The sequence below is a fragment of the Dermacentor silvarum genome, chromosome 1 (assembly GCF_013339745.2).
Source record: "Dermacentor silvarum isolate Dsil-2018 chromosome 1, BIME_Dsil_1.4, whole genome shotgun sequence".
Lineage (NCBI taxonomy): Eukaryota > Metazoa > Arthropoda > Arachnida > Ixodida > Ixodidae > Dermacentor > Dermacentor silvarum.
Window position 1 is genome coordinate 421,009,503 of NC_051154.1, and position 15,504 is coordinate 421,025,006.

The following is a 15,504-nucleotide window of genomic DNA, read 5'->3' on the forward strand; positions in this document are numbered from 1 at the left end:
TAAACTGCATTCTGAAAGAGGCCTTCTCGGAATGCTTCCAACAATGGCAGCACCACTGGGAGAAGTGTGTGGAATCCCAAGGAGACTACTCTGAGGGTGATTAGGCTTTGCGAAATCAGCCACGGCTTATTGCGAGGGCCCAGGACGCGGGCCCGACCTCAAGGCATTCTTGAATGAGGACGCCTCTCCAAAGCTGCATTTACATAATACAGATGTTTATTCCCTAGCTTTCCAACGCTCTATTTATGCCAGTTTTTTTTTCTTCGGCCAAAGGTCGAATACTTTTCTAACAGACCTCGTATATTTCTTTATTAGTATACACTGCTTTGTAACATAACCTGTTGTTGCAACCGTGGCGTAATTTTTTTATTTTTTTACCACGTTTGACATGCGTACTGTTGATTCGTCAGAGGTGCAACAACTTACAGCAACGATGTGTCTTGACTGCGGATAAGCGCATATGCCGGCCCCCTACGCAATGCAAGTACTTAAGCAAGCGCCTTACCGTTTCATTTATTCCCTGACGAAGGCCTGGCCCCAGCTGAAACGTAGGAAGTAAGGCAACCTTTGTGGCCAAAGCAACGGCGACTGGTCAAAGCAACGGCGAAAGCCCAGACGTTTCGAATACGCCGAGCCGCCCGCAACCATTAAAAAATGGCGCAGTTTCGCCCGAAATGCGAAGCATGAATTGCGATAGCAAATTAGTAAATAGCTATACGGACTAAGGATAGTAGTTTCATCGGCTGCATAAACTTGGATACATTCGTTTACTAACCAAATTACAAGCATTTTGTCAGCGCGCACAAGCAAAGATGAATCACACTCGATGGCCGCAGACAACCACTGTCGTCAAAACGCTGGCTTGAGCAAGCGCGACAGCAGCAGCGATGGAAGGTTCGTATTGTCTATTGCTTCCACGAAAACTAAGCGGCGATAGCGCAGTGCATACAAACGTAAGAGCCGTGTGGAGATCGCTTTTAAGATACGGTGAGCGTTACAGCCCGCTGCCGCGCAAAGTACAAGTACGCAATTTCTGGCAGAGTAGAAGCGGCACCCCCTCCCTCCCACGCTGCCTTTCCACTTTCCTCCTTTCGCGTGGGAGATGGAGTCGCCAGTTCCTAGGCTTAGTAATATCGACGAACGATCAATTAGTTAAAAGCATCCTGCAAAACGATTAATCTTCATCGATGTCCACCTTTTATTTAGCTTGATTTGGTTAGGTTAATTTGATTTGATTTGATTTTGGTTGATTACGCCGAAAAAAACAAAATCTTATCTTCCTGCTACAAACTGAAAGGCACACCACTAACTGTTTCCGAAATTTTTCTAAGAGAGTAAGAGAAATGCGCACGCACTTGTGGCATTCAGCGGTAAACGAAAGGGCAAATGGAGCAAAAATTAGGTTAACATTCGACAAACTGAGAATCGATGGGAAAGTGTATACTTGGAACCCAGTGAAAAATATTAGGATTGAATTACCGCAGAAAGCAAGTCTTTCAAACCATTCCCTTTACACTTCGACTTCGCTGAAATTCTCTAAAAACGAGAAAGTTTCAGATGACAGCTCAGTACCAAAACTCTATGAATACTTTCCCTAAATGTCCGAAGTGTAGTAAATAAATTTGATCAATTAGAGAACCTAATCCTGTCTTATCAACCACACATTTGAGTAATAACAGAAACATGGCTTAACCCTGGTGCACGTGATTCTGAAGTTGTTGCTCCTTCATAGAGACTGTTGCGTAAAGACAGAGGATCAAGAGGCGGCGGTGTCGCGATAGCAATTAAAAATAACACAAAGTCCTTAAAACTTGACGGCATTGCCGACCATGAAAGTTTATGGAGCAAAATAACGTATTGTAACAAAAATATAACTGTAGGGGGCGTTTATCAGCCCCCAAATGCAGCACCTGACTTCATCAATCAGATTCATGATTACCTTTCAAAACATACTAACTCTAGATCAAAATTTATTATTGCCGGTGATTTTAACCTTCCCGGAATAGACTGGAACAACCGCTCACATGACGGCCATGACGTCGCAAGCTCAGAATCACTACTAGACGTGGCGTTCACGTTTTCACTGAACCAAATGGTAACTAATAATACCCGTATCACTTAAACATCATCATCTTTATTTACTTAGTTCTTATAAGCAGTACATTATAAGGATCTTCTGTGTCCATCGAGAAGGGCATTTCAGATCACAAAGCGCTTCCCATTTCAACCAAGCGAAAATACAAAAAGCACAACCTACTTACTTTAAGGATAATACACACGCAAACGATCCTGCTGTACTAGGTTTCCTAGAATGCTAGTTTCATACATTCAGTGAACTAAGAAATGTACAAGAACACTGGACGCGTTTTAGAAATATTGTTAACTATTGCGAAGAAACCTTCATTCCAAATAAAACGAAACGCACTAACCGAGAATACCCATGGATAACACGTGAAATAATCCAACTAAAAATAAAAATAAAACGACTGCGGAAAAAGAGAACCAAGTGCACGTTAGATGATCTTATCGGTACATTAAAACAAAACAATATCGGAAGCAAACGCACGTTTCTTTGACACTACGTTGCCTTCGTTTATGGCGCATTACCCTCACTAATTCTGGCGATATTTGTCAGATGAACACGAAAAAATAACGCAAATCAAAATTTCGGTTCATGCTATTCAAGATCCTGAACGCATTGCTAATGAGATGAACAACTTCTTCCAGTCAGTTTTTTTAAAGACATGCTACTAATCCAGTTTTAACACCTTACGATGTCAAAATACCAATGGAAGAATTACCTGTTAGTGAAGAGGACATACTTTCTCTATTGCATAACATTGATCTTAAAAAATCTACCGGCCCCGATCAGATTTCTAACTCATTCTTAAGTCGATACGCAAACTGAACATCAAAGTATCTGTTTAAAATTTTTACTCTTTCTCTTCAAACATCAGTGTTACCAGACAATTACAATAATACATAAATAGGGCTCGAAATTAGATTTAAATAACTACCGCCCAGTGTTATTAACAAGCTCATGCTGCAAAATAATGGAACACGTAATATTTAAAGCCATATTAACTCACATTAAAACAAACGAACTTTTGTATAAGCAACAGCACGGTTTCAGATCAAGACTGTCAACTATAACCCAACTAGCTGAGTTAACTCACCACATAGCTACCGTACTTAACAATGATGGCCAATTAGATGCAACTTTTTTAGACTTTTCTAAAGCGTTAGACGTAGTTCCGCACCAGGATTTACTCAGAAAATTATCGGCTTTTGGTATTAGTAATAAAATAATATCCTGGATCAACAGTTTTCTAACCAATCGTAAACAGAGCGTTGCAATCGATAATCATCTTTCACAACCACTCGATGCCTACTCCGGAGTACCTCAGGGATCGGTTATGGCACCACTCTTGTTCTTGATGTATATTAATGACATCCAGTTTTCCATTAAAAATTCAATTCAGATATGCCTGTTTCCTGACGACTGTGTCGTGTACACAGTCTTTAACAACTCAGACGACCAGATGGATCTTCACAATTCACTGTAAACCATTTACACTTGGTGCTACACATGGGGCATGAAACTGAACACATCATAAACACATTACATTCATTTCACAAATAAGAAACTCCCGCTTAACTTTACATTTTGGATCGGAAGCTCAATAATCAACAAAAGCGACCAGGTAAAATATCTAGCTATTAAACTCACGCCTAACCTTAACTGGGAGCCCCACATCTCAACCATCTGTCAAAAAGCCGAAGGCAAAATATTCTTTTTAAAAATAAAACTCCGCGCAGCACCACCCCACCTCAAACTAAATGCGTACAAAACACTAATAAGGCCATGCCTAGAATACGCTGATTTAATCTGGAGCCCTCATCAAAAACGCCTTATAAATAAAATAGAGCGCATACAGAAATTAGCAGTAGGGTTTGTATATTCGGATTACAAAAGGCAGTCTAGTATCTCAGGTTTGATCGCAAGGGAAAACCTAATATCCTTCACGCAGAGAACATCAATTTAACGACTAAAATTCATCTATGAATTATACCATGGTCATTTCCGAATAACACGTTCTTATTACCTGCAAGATCTCCCAAAACGCTCAACCAGACTAAATCATTCCAAAACAATCTATTCTCCTCCCAAGTCGTTTTAATCTTCACAAACACTCCCTTTTTCCGTCGGCCATTTCCCAGTGGAACAAGTTAACTAACGATATTGTGTGTTGCAATAACATCGACTCTTATTAACCACATTCAGTGTATTGTGGGCGTTTATTACGCACATCTTCCTCGTCTGTATGTTATCATCATCCTCCTCGCACTTTTACCTATCCTCCTCTTCGCCTGTATATGTGTTCATCATCACCGCCTGTGTGCTGCGCTGGTTCGCTGACGAGCTCCCGGGCCTAATAAACGTCGCTCCAACCGAGACGTCACAAGTGGTGGAGTGTGCTCTTCGGTCCTAAGTACTCTGGCCGTCCGGTCTGCCTCCTGGAGCTTCGTTCAGGTCGCCGCTTGCGCCCACCGTCAGCTAGCATGCCGCAGGACGTGCAGCCTGGCGCCCCTATTTCCACCATTCCGACATCGCAAGTGCCTCCTTCCTTTATCATCAACAGCGCCCAGCGTGACCCCCATCTCTTCGCTGGTCTTCGCGGAGAGGATGTCGAAGACTGGCTAGACGATTATGAGCGAGTCAGCTCCGCCAATCACTGGGATGATCTTAATAAACTACGCCATGTCTCCTTCTATCTGTCTGGTGTGGCGAAGACGTGGTTCTTTAACCACGAGCCCGAATTGACCGACTGGACTCTCTTCAAGCACCAGCTTCGTGAAGTGTTCGGCACACCGGCTGTTCGGTCCACTCTCGCCAAGAAAAGCCTCGATGCTCGCAAACAACACCTGGGCGAGTCGTACACCTACATCGAGGACGTCCTTGCACTCTGCCGACGTGTGAATTCTTCTATGTCGGAGTCGGACAGGGTACGCCACATTCTCAAAGGCATTGGAACTCTTGCCTTCAATGCACTCGCCACTAAGAATCCGGCTACCGTCGCTGACGTCGTAATCACTTGTCAGCGCCTCGATGAGCTCGAGTCTGTCCGCCTACAGCCCGACATTGACGCTGCCCATTCTACGGGGGACCATGACCTACGTACACTGATACGCATGCTCATACGCGAAGAGTTACAATCGATGGGGTTAACCTCACCTTCGACGTATCCCAGCCAACCTTTTGGTGGGTCATTGCGTGACGTTATCAGGGAAGAACTGGCGTCCTTGACCTGCGCTGTGCCAGCACAAGCTCCTGTCCCTCACGCATTACCAACTACCGTACGACCGACATACGCGCAAGTTGCTGCCAAGTCTGTCGGCCACGTCACTTCTCCGTTGCCGCTACCAACTTACGCGTCGGTTGCGACTGCGCCCATGGTTCACTTCCCGTCATCACCGCCAGAGCCTTCATCGGCCCATCTGACCTCCCTGTCACACGGTACACCGAACACCCCCTACTACCCCCCTTGGCGTCCGTCTCGTCCTACGTGCTATTATTGTGGCTATCGCGGCCACATATCACGCTTTTGCCGCAAGCGCCAGCAAGACGAGCGTCGGGGCTACGATATGTGTGAGCGCGATTTTTACAGTGGGGCCCCTTACCAAGGGCGGCGTTACTCTTCACCTTCGCATCGCTCTCCATCTCCGCCTGCATCACCTGATGCACGAGGCGCTTACCGTTCGGCCAGAAGCCGTTCTCCATCACCCTACCGCCGCTCATGGTCACCACTTAGGTCTGCCTCCCTTACCTCTACCGTTCGCGCGGAAAATAAGCGATGCAGTTTCCGGAGGAAAAACTGCATACACACACAAGACTGAAATTCCTCCAGCGCGCCCATCCAATATGATTCGTGCGTACGTTGAAGGGGTGCCCGTGGATGCTTTAGTGGATACTGGTGCGGCTTTGTCGGTTATGAATGTTCATTTGTGTTCCCGTCTGAAGAAAGTTATGACGCCTTACGATGGTCCCACGCTGGTTGCAGCTGAAGGGAACACTATTCGACCTGCTGCCTTCTGTACTGCGCGTGTACTTATCGATGACATTCTCCATCGCATACAGTTTGCTGTGCTATACCCGTGCTCTCACCAGCTGATTTTAGGATGGGATTTTCTATCTTCTGCCTCTGCTGCTATTTGTTGTGGGCAGCGTGTGATACACCTTACCGGCACCGAACACTTGCTTGGCGCAGAAACCCACACGCCACTTCACCTGACCGCTGCGGAAGATACGGAACTACTCCCAGGACAAATCCAACTAGTTACTCCTATCCGACGACATTGACCATGGTGACGTCTTGGTGTTCTCTTCTTCACCTTGCCTTACTATCGGCATAACATTTACATCAGGAGTTGTTCGATTCCACAATGGATCTGCACTGGTCACTGCCACGAACGCAACTCCAGAAAAAATCCTCCTTCCGCAAGGCACAACCGTTGCATCCGTCGCCGATCTGGAGCCTGTCTGCGTCTTGCCACTTACACCAGTCTCTTCTGGGGACCCATCTTCTGGTGATTCTTCTTCGGCCGCCGCCCTTACAGCAGTCATCAGCACTGACTTGAAACCCGCGCAGACGCAACAGCTGCTGGCTTTGTTGAAAAAGCACGCCAATTCTTTCGACGTGTATTCGTCAACGTTGGGCCAAACAACCGTTGCAGAGCATCGCATTCTGACAGACAAAACATCTATCGTACGGCGCCACCCATACCGTGTGTCTCTAGCCGAGCGGAAAATCATCGAAGACAACGTCGCAGACATGCTGGAACGCAAGGTAATTCGCCCCTCGGTTAGTTCTTGGTCGTCTCCTGTTGTCTTGGTCCGCAAAAAAGACGGCTCCGTGCGCTTTTGCGTCGATTACCGGGCGCTCAACAAGATAACTCGAAAAGACGTCTACCCTATGCCGCGCATTGATGACGCCCTTGATTCCCTCCAAGGTGCGGAATACTTTTGCAGCCTGGATCTGCGTTCCGGCTATTGGCAAATCCCCATGCACGAAGACGATAAAAAAAACGGCGTTCGCAACCCCCGATGGACTGTACGAGTTCAACGTAATGCCTTTCGGGCTCTGCAACGCGCCTGCGACTTTTGAGCGCATGATTGACACCGTGTTGCGTGGCCTGAAGTGGAAGACCTGCCTGTGTTATCTGGACGACATTGTCATTTTTTCATCCACATTTAATCAGCACCTACAACGCTTGGATTAAGTTTTGACGTGCCTCGCCCGCGCTGGTCTTCAGCTGAACACCAAGAAATGCCGTTTCGCCAGCAAAGCCTTTAAGATCCTGGGTCATGTCGTGAGCAGGGATGGCATTCAGCCGGACCCTGACAAGACTGCTGCAGTTCTTCGCTTTCCTCGTCCTGACAGACCCAAAGACTTGCGCAGTTTCCTTGGCCTCGCCTCTTATTTCCGTCGCTTTATCCAGAACTTTGCCTCCATCGCAGCTCCATTACACAAGCTACTAGCTTCCGGTGTACCCTTTCTGTGGTCCCAGGAATGCGAATTGGCGTTTGCACGCTTGAAGGACGCCCTCACCTCTGCACCTGTGCTTTGCCATTTTGATGTGGCCGCACCGACTCTCCTACACACAGACGCTAGCGGCCGCGGTATAGGTGCTGTTCTTCTGCAACGCGACAACTCTTCGCGAGAGAGAGTCATTGCATACGCCAGCCGTGTACTCAGCTCTTCCGAAAAGAACTATACGATCACTGAGCAAGAGTGCCTAGCTATCGTTTGGTCGATACAGAAGTTTCGCCCTTATCTCCACGGCCGCCATTTCACCATCGTTACGGACCACCACGCTTTATGCTGGCTTTCCACGCTCAAGAACTTGTCTGGACGCCTGGGTCGCTGGATTTTACGCCTCCAAGAGTATGATTTCCAAATCATATACAAGTCCGGGAAGAAACACCAAGACGCCGACGCTCTTTCTCGCTGCCCGCTTCCTACGGCCCCGCTCGACGCCTCTGCAATCGCTTCGCACGTCACCAGTTCGACCGACACTGCTACGGTTTCCTCCCTGGCCTCTATGTACCAACTGCTATTCGACGATGATCAGCCAATCGCCTCTCGTCATCTGGCTGACCCGTACTGTCAACGCTTCATTGATCACCTCTCTGGGGCTTCTCGTCCACCTAACGCGCGCCTCCGTCGCCAGCTCGCGCACTTTAAGCTGGACGATGGCGTGCTGTATCGCCGTATTTACCATCCTGACGGGCAACGCTGGGTGCCAGTTCTACCACGCTCTCTCCGACTTCGTGTCCTCAACGCCTTTCACGATGATTCGACAGCTGGCCACCTTGGGTTCCATAAAACCTATGACCGCATTCGAAGTCGTTTCTATTGGCCTGGCCTTTCTGCTAGCGTCGCCAGATACGTCGGTTCCTGCTCTCCCTGCCAGCGTCGCAAGCTCCCAACATCTGCTCCTGTCGGCCAATTACAGCCGCTTCCGTGCCCTGCAGCCCCGTTCGAGGTTGTTGGGATAGACCTTTACGGGCCCCTTCCGGTCACTACTGCTGGCAATCGATGGATAGTGACTGCCGTCGACCATTTGACGCGCTCCGCTGAGACAGCTTCTGTGCTTACTGGCTCTGCTTCGGAAGTTGCTCACTTCGTTCTTGAAGCCATTATTCTACGCCATGGTGCTCCTCGTGTACTGCTGAGTGACCGTGGAAAGGCGTTCCTTTCCCAACTGCTAAACGAAGTTCTTCGAGCCTCCGGCACAGCCCACAAGACAGCTTCTAGCTATCACCCCCAGACTAACGGCCTGACCGAGCGGTTTCATCGCACCCTTGCCGACATGATCGCCGCTTATATTCAACCAGACCACAAAAACTGGGATGTTCTTTTACCATTCGTCACTTTCGCCTATAACACGGCCGTGCAGCGCACAACTGGCTACTCGCCATTTTACCTCGTTTATGGACGCTCCCCTACTTTCTTTCTGGGCGTTTCATTCTTCAACTCCAAGGCTAATACATCTCTATCATCGTGCGAAGAGTACATTTCCCGACTCGACCACTGTCGCCAGCTTGCCCGCCAGAACACAGAGGCCAGACAACAAGACCGGAAAAATATTTACGACGAATGCCATCGCGTTGTATCTTTTCGACCTGGTGACGAGGTCCTGCTCCTGACTCCTGTTCGCACCCCTGGTTTATGCGAAAAATTCCAGCCACGGTTTATCGGGCCGTACATAGTCCTTGGACAGACTTCGCCTGTCAACTATCGCGTTACTCCTCTTGACGCCCCCACAGACCGCCGTTGCCGCAATACCGAGGTTGTCCACGTCTCCCGCATGAAGCCCTTCACGCGGCGTGCCACGACACCTTGACGGCCGGCCAGGATGGCCGCTTTCACGTCGGGGGGAAATTAGTGTGGGCGTTTATTACGCACATCTTCCTCATCTGTATGTTATCATCATCCTCCTCGCACTTTTACCTATCCTCCTCTTCGCCTGTATATGTGTTCATCATCATCGCCTGTGTGCTGCGCTCGTTCGCTGACGAGCTCCCGGGCCTAATAAACGTCGCTCCAACCGAGACGTCACAGTATTGACTTCTCACCATGATTTTTTATTATTATATTTCTGTATGACATTCTGTGTATTGAGTTTTCCCCATGAATTTATAATCATTACATATCTGTACCACTCCTGCACGGGCCGTGAAGGGCCTGCAGTATATTCAAATAAAAAATAAGAAAAAAATTAATTAATTGATTAGACGTGTTCGAAAAATCAGTTTCTATAGTTTGACAGGAGTTGCACGAAAATTTTGAAATTGTACTAGAATGGCGGAGCACGAGCAGTGACTGCGGCTGTGGCAGAGCGACTGTCGACTGTTTTTCCGAGTCCCGAGAGATGCCGAGCCGAATGCTTCCCCTCTCTTCACCAACTCCACACACGCCACCCGAAGCCGGAGGCTTGAAATGCCCTCGCATTTCAAAGCATACTATAGCACCCAGTCGTTGATCGTCGTGTAAATCCCAGTCCACTAAAGACGTGGAACAACATGTGTGCCGGTTTGGAGCACGTTTTTGATATAACGATGAAGTTCATGTCTATTCAAGCAAATCTGTAGCTTCCGTGCGTCTATTACTTCATGCTGGTTGCGTGGCCATTCAACGAAGGTGTTGGTTTCACCCGAACATCCCAGCCAATTGACAATCCTTCGCTGTGTAAAAAAAGCACGTGGCTTAAAATCCTAAACCATGGCTTTGGAGGCGGTGGTGGTGTTGCAGCAGGCGGGGTTAGCCTGGCATTTGTTCCACCCGAGCGTGCTATGGGCTGAGATCAGAGGTGTGTCAGCAGGTGTCAATGAGCTCCGTGTCTCACAGGAAGGCCATCAGCACTTGTTGGACTCTCTTCCTGATTGCTGCGGGCCCTCCGGGGAAAACAACGTCCTCAAAGGCCACTGTTTTGCAGGCTGTCGACCATGGCGTTTCTTTCTGGGTCGAATTGTGGGCATAGCCAAATGAAATGTTCAATGTCGCCGATATCACCACAGAAGGCCCAGAGCGGGGATGTGCAACGTACAGTCTTGAGTGACTAAGCCGGGGTGTACACGGAGTCGGTTCTGATGCGGCACAACAGCTTAACTTCCTCGCGAGTAAGTCCATGGTTCACAAAGGTTAGGTGTGGAGTCTTGCGGATAGCCCTAAAGTGATGACGCATTGTATCCTTAGAGTTCTGAAAAATGCTTGGCCCTCTCACTTTAGGGATACATGCCAGCGCTAGGTGTGCTAGCGTCAGCTTTTTCGTTTCTTTCAATTCCTACGTGGGATGGGATTCATTGACACGTTAAATTCCTTGCTCAATAGATATTTGATCAGTGCTAGAGATCAGTCCTTGTAAACTATTCTCGAGGAAGGCCAAGATGTAATGGTTGCAATGCTGACTTTGTGTACGTCATCACCACGATATCTCGTGCAGAATATGCCGGTAGTGTTCGCATGGCCACGGTATAATTGCTGCGCTTTGTACTGTTGTAGACGAAACTACGTGATCCAGGCGGCCCGACCATGATACATCAAGGGCGGGTATGCAGAATGCCGCTGCGCGGCTATCTTTTTGTGCACATACCGACCGATCTGTGTACGCTTGTAGGCGGCTTTGATACTCTGTGCTGAAGTGGTCCAGTACAAGTAACTTAGCTTCGGCAGTTGGAATGGTGCGTTTCGCCGGGGTACATTGAAGCTGCATTAAAAGTCCGAAAAAGACCGTGGCGCGTCGAGACTACTCCCTTTAGGCCATTCCAATTGAAAAAATCGGAAGGTGTTCAGCGCCACGTGGAAATGGGAGCGAATTGTTGTTCTTAGGCGCCGGACAAGCGCCGTGTCTGCAGGGGACTCACCCAGCCTTAATAGCTGCATGAACAAGGCCTGAGATACCAAAATGTGGAATGGGAGGGACTGCTTCATTAGGTAACCTTCTTATTTGAAGCTGCCCATGAAAATCCCATCGCCAAGCGAAGTCCCTATTTATATATTGCCTCCAAGAGCTCGAATTGAGTCGGTGATGGTGATATGAGCGGCAGCTGATACAGAATGCGGATTGTTATCAGTGCAGCGTTCAGTGTAAGCATGGCCGTTGATTTGTTTGCCCAACGTATACAGGCCAAGCGACGTAGCGCGTTGACTCTTTGCACTGACGCAGCCACTTTCAACCAATCGTCTCCACATAGCTTTCGGTCTATGGTAACGCCCAGGAAACACACTAGTTGCATGAAGAATTGGATGGTCTCTGATATCCAGCGTCAGACGTGTCGATTTCCGCCTAACTCCAGTAAATTTTTTCCCCTGGGCATATTGCAATTACTTGGATATTTCAGTTGGACTTCACCTTTCACTATTGCCATTTTTATTTCTTGTTTAACTGTATTGCACATGAATAACCTAGTGCCATTTATATTGTTTAATGCTGCTGTAAGTACCGTTTTATAAAATATCATCTTTATATTTTCAAGAAATACTAGTTGCAACTCTATTTAGTATTTAACAAATTAAAGATGAAACTTTATACACTTGCATTTGTAACTTTCTTCAACCTCCGAAACATTAAAATAGGGTCCTACAAAAGTAGAGAACCGTGTTTGTGCCAGGAAAAAGTGCCCTGCAAAAATGTCGATTGTTCGATTAATCGATGAAAAACCCTGCATCGAAAACGATTAATTGATTAAAGGCTAAAATGATGAGGGATTACTCAGCAATCGAATAAAAAAATTAATCGATCAACCTTACCAGTTCCCCTTGCGCCCAGTCGCAAGATACGCATTTGGTGCCGCAGCTAAACATTGCCTTGCCTCCCTCCCTTCCATCCTCCCGCGGCCTTTCGCACGACGGAGGAAGTCGCGTTTGCTCTCTGCCGTGCGTTCGCTCTCCGTGCCCGCAGGGGCGTCTGCGTAAGCAGGCGTTTGGTGTGTTCCGACACCACGGACCCGAGCATATGAGGGTGGGACCCTCCCGCGTGTATCCGTGCTTGGCTTAGCCGTGTCTGGGGAAAGGGGGATCCTGGGGTTTGATCTGATGCCGGGTGTTCTGACCTTTAAGGCCCCCCGGCGAAGGCAACACACCTCTTCGGCCTCTGCTTCACATAGACGGCACCCCAGGGCTGACCCACCCAGGGGAAATCGGCAGTTGCCTTTTCCTATTCTCCTCTTAAATCTTCGTCTTTCACTCTCACTTTCAATCTTTCCTGTCTTCTTTTCACTTCCTTTTACTTCCGTTTTCCCAGGCAGCTAGGCTTAACCTTGTGTGGGTAGCCAACCTTGGATATTTCACATTTGGTTATAGTAGTGATGTACAGCTGGCGTTTGCAAGACCAACCTTTTCCAGGTATTGCAGCGTCCCCTCGTTGGGCTCCATGGTGGGCGGCTGGCGCTGCTGCCGAACGTTCACCTATACTTATGACGAGTTCTTTCCCCCCAATCCATGATCGCCGTCTGAAACGAGGGCGCACCGAAGATGTTTTCAAGTTTTTTGGATGCTAAACACACAACTTCCCCCGATTTCATGTGATCCACTCAGAAAAAAACAGACAAATCAGTACGAACAATCTCACCTGTCCTTGTTGCAAAGACTCTGATATTTTTGGACCAGGCTATAAAGCATCCAGGATGGCAAGCGGGGATCTCCTCTTGGAGGTCCGTGATCTGAAACAATACAAGGAACTGCCTAATTGAGTGCCATTTGGAGATGCCCTAGTAACAGTAACTCCGCACCGTACCATGAATACCACCCATGGCGTTGTCTCAGATGATGATCTGTTGCAGCTGAGTGAGGCTGAACTCCTGGAGGGTTTCAGTGACCAGAATGTAATCAATGTTAAACGGATTAAGATGACCCGCGATGGCAAGGAAATCCAAACCAAGCACCTGATACTTATATTCAACTCAAGTGTTCTGCCCGATTCTACCGATGCCGGGTACATCAAGCTTCGTGTTAGGCCATACGCGCCAAATCCTCTTCGATGTTTCAAATGCCAGCGGTTCGGCCATAGTTCTCAGAACTGCCCAGGCCGCCAAACTTGTGCGAAATGCAGTGGTCATGAACACTCCTCTGAGTCTTGCGAAAGCTCTCTACATTGGGTGAACTGTGATGGGGAGCACGCCGCATACTCGCGGTTTTGCCCATCCTGGAAAAAAAGAAATAGTGACAATTAATGTAAAGGAAAACATAACTTTCAAGGAGGCGCTCAGGCGGGTATCGTACCTGCCGAAAACCAGCTTTGCCGAAGTGGCGCGTCAGGGGGCAGCGCCACAACGGCTCCCGGCGGCTGTCTGGCTCACGCGTAGTGAGCCGGCGCGGTGACGCCATCCGCCCCCTCGGCGGTTGCAGCCAGTGCTGCTCCGCCCTCTAAGAAGGGCCCATCAACCTCCGGGCTAGTGGGCACCAAGGTCTCGTCTTTTGAGGCGAGGCTTTCAAAGCAAACACAGCACCCGCAAGAGCGCGTGTCCAGCGCCTCGCAAGAGGGCATGGACAGAACACCGAGTGAAAGGGTGCAGCCAGCGCCTAAGGAGCGGCGCGATTCCATCGACCGCTCCAAAAATGAAAAATCTCGTGTCACGGCGCATGGAAAGGGCCCGTGAGCTAACTTTATTTCTTGAACACAGTAGAGCACTGCACGGGACGATTTTGTCAGCCCGGGCCCGGCCCGGGCCCGTTTTATTGCGATAGCAATTATATGGACACTCAAAAGCAGATTTCTGCCGTCGGCGTCGCCGTCGCCGTCGGCGTCGCCGTCGCCGTCGCCGTCGCCGTGAGGTTCCGTATGACGTCATTTGGAGATGAAATCGTCGCCGCGCGCCGAACGCTGTATGTGCGAGTGAAAGGGCGCGAGGGGCGCGTCTTTCACGGGGAGTGAACGCACGGCGGAGAACAAACGCGCGTTCTGCGCCGTGCTCGCTTAAGGGCTGCAGAAGTAGGCGTCTCTTTTCTCCTTTACAATCACCATATATGTAGAGCAAACGCGCCTTCTTCGGACGCGCGAGAGGCCGTGGGGGAGGGGGAGGGAAGGGAGGCGACGTTTAGCTGCGGCACCAAGTGCCTATTTATATCAGAGGCTCCAGCAACAGTCACCAACGCCGCACGCATTTTGAGCTAACGCGGGCAAAACGCCGATGGCGTCGACAACAGTTCTGCGTGTTGTTGCTACCAAAGCCGCTCACCTTACTTGGTATGACATTGCTGTGTTGCTATCGCATTCATTGCTTCGCCCTTAGGGCGAAACTGTGACATTTTTTACGTTGGTCTGCCCGCCCGAGCCCGACCAAAAGTTTTATGGCGAGACCTGGGCCCGGCCCAGGCCCGAAAGTAATCTGCGTTACCCGCCCGGCCCGGCCCACCACCCCTTTACATTAGGCCCGAGCCTGGCCCGAGCCCGGCTCGAAAGCGGCCCGAGACCGAAAAGGATCACCGGCGGCATTAAAAAAATAAAAAATTGTCGCAGTTTCACCCGAAAGGCGAAGCATCAATTGCGATAGCAACTTAGTAGAGAGCCTTACGAAGTAAGGATAGTAGTTTTACCAGCTGTACAAACTTGGACATGCAGCAGCACCACCAACGCGCAGAACTGTTGTCGACGCCGTCAGCGTTTTGCCCGCGTTCGCACTGAACGCGCGCGGCGTTTTCATATAAATACGCATTTGGTGCCGCAGTTAAACGTCGCCTCCCCTCTCTCTCTCCCTCCCTTCCCCCCACAGCCAGTTGCGCGACGGAAAAAGTCGCGTTTGCTCTCTACATATGGAAAGGAGCAAGGAGACGCTTAATTCTGCAGCCCTTCAGGGAGCACGGCGCAGAACGCGCCTTTGCTCTTCGACGTTCGTTCGCTCCCTGTGAAAGCGCGCGTTCCTCGCGCCCTTTCACTCGCACATACAGCCTCCGGAGCGCTGAGCCGTGCTCCCTCAAGGGCTGCAGAAGATAGCGCCAACCT